The following is a 6,000-nucleotide window of genomic DNA, read 5'->3' on the forward strand; positions in this document are numbered from 1 at the left end:
CATGTATATTGCTACTATATTCATTGTTCCACCTCATTCTATCCAAATATTTCTGTGGGGTTCAAATATGCAGTCATTGAAGAACTGTGTTGCAGGAACACTCTCTAGAAGGAATGATTATTCTGTGATTGACACAGTAATTGATAAGAAGAAATTTGTAGCCAATTCTTGTGTAACTTTGGAGCCATCAGAATCTCTGTTCCTCCATTTTGCCATTTATAAAATTGGCTTTTGTCCCAGTGTTTCTCTTTTCCATTTGCTTGGGTATCAAAAGCATTAGGTCTGTGCCATAGATGTTATTTAGCCAGCCTCTTAAACAGACCAGATTCAAATTTTTAAAATAGTCTATTCATTTAGGACTCTTGCTTCCATAGTTTCATTTAGGACCTCAAAACGTTGCCATGGAAATTGAATTCTGCCTCCTACTTTTTTGCATGTAGACTAAACTTGTTCTGCATGATTATCAGAAGAGAGTAATGCGTTAAAACACAGTGTCTGCCCCCCAAATGTGTAGACTCTTTAAAAAAACCAACGTTCTAGCCAATAATGAAAAGCTTTATGCAGCTGCAGAAAGGTAATAGTAATTTTATAGTGATTAAAAAATGCCAGTCCCATTGGCTAGGGGAGCCTTTATGAAAAAGCTTGTAAAGACACACCAGCTGTAGCATAGGTAGCTAGGGTTTAGTGCAGATATATAACAACTGTAGAAATTATTTGAACAGATACGAATGTTAGAAATAATCATCAGAATTTCTTCCTCTGGACTGAGGAGATTAGTTATGGTTTTGGTAGCGATGCACTAATAGCAACGGCAGTAGTTGCCTGGCTCTCACTAGTTTTACTGTACTTTGTCTCATCAGTCACACAAAGGAGAGGAAAAGTTAAAAGATTCTGGCTTATTCATATTTATATGAGCTTTTATATTTATTTAGATTCATATTTCATGAAGGAACTGAAAGGAGATTTGCTGAATCTTAGTTCAGTGGTACAGAAGTTGAACTTTAAGCATATGTCTAAGTGCATTTTTTGAATTGTGCTTTTTGGATACGTTTCTGAATCTGAATGTAATAGGCTCTAAGGCATAGTTACATCACAAGCTGCTAAAGAGCAAATCTGAACTGCCCAAATTTACGGTTAATCAGAATCTATCTATTTTCCCTAACAGATTTGAATCTGCCCTTCTGCCCTGGCCAAGAGCTTTATCTGTATTTTCATTTCATTGCTACACTCAAAATGACAGGTGAGAGTTTTTTAAGTACCATCTGATACTGAGAAAGAGAGACAACAACAGAGAGAAGGCCCTAGAATGACAGAAATGCCTTTAGTACTTGAGAAAATTGTAGGTTATCTCAAAACCGCTTCTATTCTGAAAAGAAAGCATTAATTGTGTGGTAATACTTTCCTTTTCATTTATCACCAGGTGCAGAATCTTGACCTTACTCAGCCATATTAAAAAAGTAAGGATTTTACAAAGTACAGTATAATCTATATTTTCTGTTCCATAATAATGGGAGAAATACCTTTAAAATAGTATGAGATAAAATTCTATTCTTTTTCATATGTTCTTAGATGTGAATTTGGGGAGGGAATTTTTGAACAGACTCAGTTCTGAACTAAGTCCTCAACCAAGGGGTAGTCAAAACTTGGTCTTGCCATTAATGAAATGGGAAGCAATACATTGTGCAGACTAAAAATTGAATATTGCAGCAGCAAGGTGTTGCAGTCTGTGTTTGCCTCTTTCTTCTGATTGACAAACTCTGCTTATTATCATTCTGCTGACTTCTTCCACCTGCCAATAAATTTGCATCAATGTGTTCTTGGAAACCACTCCTATCCTGTGTGCTTAGCCTCCATATTCCTGAGGGGGTTTTATTTGATTTTGGCTTTTTTGGTTGTTTTGGTTTAATGTTCTTTAAAATTTATTTAAATACAGAACCGCACATATTCACTCCATAACATGCCCAGTGAATGGACTTAGTTCTCATACAATGTATCGATGCAGGATTAGGTGTGATTCTGCTGATTTCAGTACAATATTAATAGAAGCACATAATGAGAAGGAATTGCAGCAAACACATGGCAAATAGGCTGTCAGCCTGTCTCTATGAACAGGGGATAAAGCTCACTGTCTTACTCAGACCCCTGTGGTCCTATATATCTCAGAACCCATGTGAAATTGATCATCTTTCTGAAAAGTCAAACCATGCCATTGCACATTTTTAAGTGCTGTGGAACTACAGCATAGAGGCTTGTGTCAAATCACACAGGACACCAGTAATAAAACAGAGAACTGAAACAGTATGTTACAAACTCCAGCCTGTATACTGAAAATCCTGTCAGTTGTGAATTTTTGTCAGTCAAAGTGAAAACATTCAAGGCATCCTTCTTTGGAATTAGAGTAGTAGGGTTCTTGCAGACTTTTTGATTGCTGACTAAGAAAAGATGGACAGTACTCAGTAAGTCTGAGCTCTCACCAGTTAAAGCTAGGATTTTCTTATTGCTTCATGTCTGACCACAGAAGAACAGGTCAATTCAGTAAAGAGACTTTCTTTCTCTTACAAAGTCAGAAAACCTATTGTGATTCTACTTTGTACTGGAGCCCCATAAATGAGTCGTATTAGGTCTGTTTCAATTTAAATTGGGGACTGCAAGGAAAGAGCAAGAGCATACAGCTTTTTGAATGAATCAGGAAGGTAAATTTTTCTTTCTCCAGGCCTGAAACAAAAATTTGGTCCATTATACTCTCAGAGATGTAACTTTCTGGTGAGGGGATAGAGGTGTACAGTAGAGATCCTGTCTGTAGGAGGCTATCAGAAACATTCAGGACTGACACTGGGCCAGGGTCCACTAGCTAGCTCTGGCCCCTAGCACTGGTATAAGGGAGGCCACTACTTCCAAGCAGACGATGAAAGCAGCGGCTTGTGGATGAGCCATGGTGATCCTCTAAGTCATGGTGCAGGTTTTGCGCAAGAATGAGAGGGACGCTCTCTGGCTTGTGCGATCAAAAGGTTATCCACTTGAAGGACCAAAGCAGGAGAGGCCCTCTGCACCACTGAACATTGGCTTATATATGGAGGAGGATCAGGGGGGGTGGAAACTTGGGCACAACCAATCTGAGACAAGGATGGGAGGAAATTAATTCAAACTGACATGTTTCCAGGACCAATGGGGTAAATACGGGGAGGAGGAAAGGTTACATGGACCAATGGGGCATCGAGGAATAGGCAAATACCCAGGTGGGGTTTTAGGAAGGGGCTGGGCCTCAGGAAGGATTGGCAGGGAACAATCTGGAAAAAGGGGCAGGGTAGGACTTGAGGGACAGTTCGAGGGAGGGCACAACTTAGGGACAAACCATCATCTTAACAACAACCTGGGGGGCGGGGGTGGTTGCAGAAAGCACCAACACAAATTAAGCTAATAACTTTAAAACACACCGCTACACAGGACTCATGAGAAGATCATCATTTTAGTGTGTTAGGAAAATGGCTTTCTAAACATTTAGTTGAGGTACTGCTTTATATCTATGGTAGTACATTCATGCCATAATGAAAGTAAAATGGATATTCTTTGTGTATTAAAGCACGGGGGGGTTGTCCTATTTAATACCTGTTTGACTGCATTCTAATGTCAGATCACCTGTGCATGAAGAACTGTATGAATAGACCATTTCATGCAAGCAAAACACCTGTCAGACATTTACATTGTTGCCAGCCTAAGCCAGAATCATGCTAGCAATTTGCAGCTGAAATGTTTCATATCCAGTATGCAAGACCCCCAAAAATCCACTTTTCAAAAAATGTTCTTTAAAATACCTAGGATGGTACTGTTGTGTGTGCTTGGAGGTGGGGATGGGGTGTGCAAGGATGGCATGGTAGCAATCAAAACTATAGAATTTATTTCAGCCTTTTGAGAAAGTTTTGTGTTACCCAAAGGAGATATACAAAGCCAAGTACAATCCTTCCTTAGAGACTGTACCATCATAATACATGATGAGCTATTACAATCTCCTTTCCTTTCACTCCAGGAAAGTTATGGCTCCCATAGTGAGGATGTAAGACTACAGATGGAGGACTGCCTGCAACAAATCTCTTACAAGGCTGCTGCTGTAAATCTTGTGGAGAAGAGTCATTGCCTAAAAAAACTATGCTAAGGGGACCTGCCATTTGTTTTCTTAGGGAAGGTGTGAAGAATGGCTGTAGAAGGAGGTACTTACTGTTCCATTCTACATTCTTTAATGTTATGCAAGGAATCACTCATCAAGGAAGGTTCAGCTCTTTCTGAGAGTAAAAGAAAGGAGACAGCTATATTCAAAGTGTTTTAATACTCTTTTTGCATAGTATTTTGTATGAGAGAGGAGTAGAAATCCCTCTCTAGAGGCTGAATTTTTTAGCTTAGTTATAGTAATTGCCAGCTAATGATTGATAGATTGGCGCATGTCTGGATTATTGGTTGTGCTGAATGTTTGCGGTGGGCTCATTAGTGGCATTCAACTCAGGTGCAGGCTTAAGATCAAAGAGTGCTTTACCATGGACACAAACACTCATTCATATACTCAGTGTAGGTGAATAGACACTGATAGAGCTCAAAATATTGTTGTGTATCCTGTGTGTGAGTCCTTGAAAATAGTCTTTGGGACTTTCAGGATGAGTTAAACCAGAAAGATGGGTAGAGATATAGGACTGTCAGGGGGTCTGCATAATTCAGCTCCATACTGCAGCTGACAGTATATATATAGCCAATACAGCTGGCAGTGACAGCTAACAAAAGAAGGTAATTTCATTGGATTTTTTCTTTCTGGGATGGATTCTAAAGGTCCCAGCCTCAATGTTTGGTTGTTCTTTGATTCACTCATATTTGCCTTTAAAATTAGGATAATAGAAATTTGAAAAGCAATTTTTTTAATACAGTGGCCACCACTCCAATTACAAGCAGAAGTACATATATATATTTAAGCAGGCATTGAGATCTATTTGAATTTGACAATTTCAGCCTGCATGTTTTCTCCATTTATAGACATGCTTATCTTTAAATTCATAGCAAATGAATTTAAGCCCGTGAAAGCCTGTAAGTGATGAAGAGAATGTTTGAAAAATTTGGTGTTATGTTAATTTTTCTGTCTTAAAGAAAATATGGGGACTCTCAGAAGTTCTACACATTCATTAGGTCCTGTAAATCTTGAGTTTCTTTTGGGAAAAAAAAAAGTGTATTGCTTATTTAAGAAAATAATTGCAAGTTGTAGAGCTTGTGTGACCTTGTGGGCCTAGTTGGAGGGTTTCCATCCTTGTTGGTCCTGGAGATCAGGATGGTACTGTGAATAGTGTATGTTCTCCAGTGAATGGAGGGTCCATCTGCTGAGCAGTATCAGCTGTCAGGCTGCCCATGTTCTTTGACTCAGGCAGGCATGTGTTAGTTGATGCAGTCTCATACTACTAGCTCTGGAGTCTAAGGCCACAAAAAAATTGGACGGAAGAAAACAATCCTTGGCCATCTGCAATAACCACTGTAGCATAAACACCAAAGACAAAACATTGGCTGACAGTATTCATGAGAAAAACAGGTTCTAATAACTTCTTTGAGCATTTTTTCTTGTCAGCACTTTATCTTTGATTAGCAGGTCTTTGATTATCTAGAGGCTATGGCTCACCTGGAGAATTTACAGAGGTACAGATTGTTCATTCAAATTCAGAAAACATTTTACAGGAACACAAGTAGCCAATTGTCGCGGTGCCGCTACTAAGCCCCTTGGCTTCACCCCGAGCCAGCCCAGGCACCGGAGCAAGCGGAATCTGAGCCGCCCCTCAGCGGAACGAAGGGGTCAGCCCTGTGGGTTCTTGACCCTGGGAGAGACCTGAACGGCAGTAGGATAACTGAAGCGACGCGCTAAGAGCGAGAAAGGAGGATCCAGCCAGCCAGAGAAACCACAACTTTAATCCAACATAGCACTGTCCAGACCGAAGTGGAACCAGGCTGAACTGGATCCCGAACAAAGAAATGCACCTG

Source organism: Prinia subflava, chromosome Z (assembly GCF_021018805.1).
Source record: "Prinia subflava isolate CZ2003 ecotype Zambia chromosome Z, Cam_Psub_1.2, whole genome shotgun sequence".
In the NCBI taxonomy this organism is placed as follows: Eukaryota; Metazoa; Chordata; class Aves; order Passeriformes; family Cisticolidae; genus Prinia; species Prinia subflava.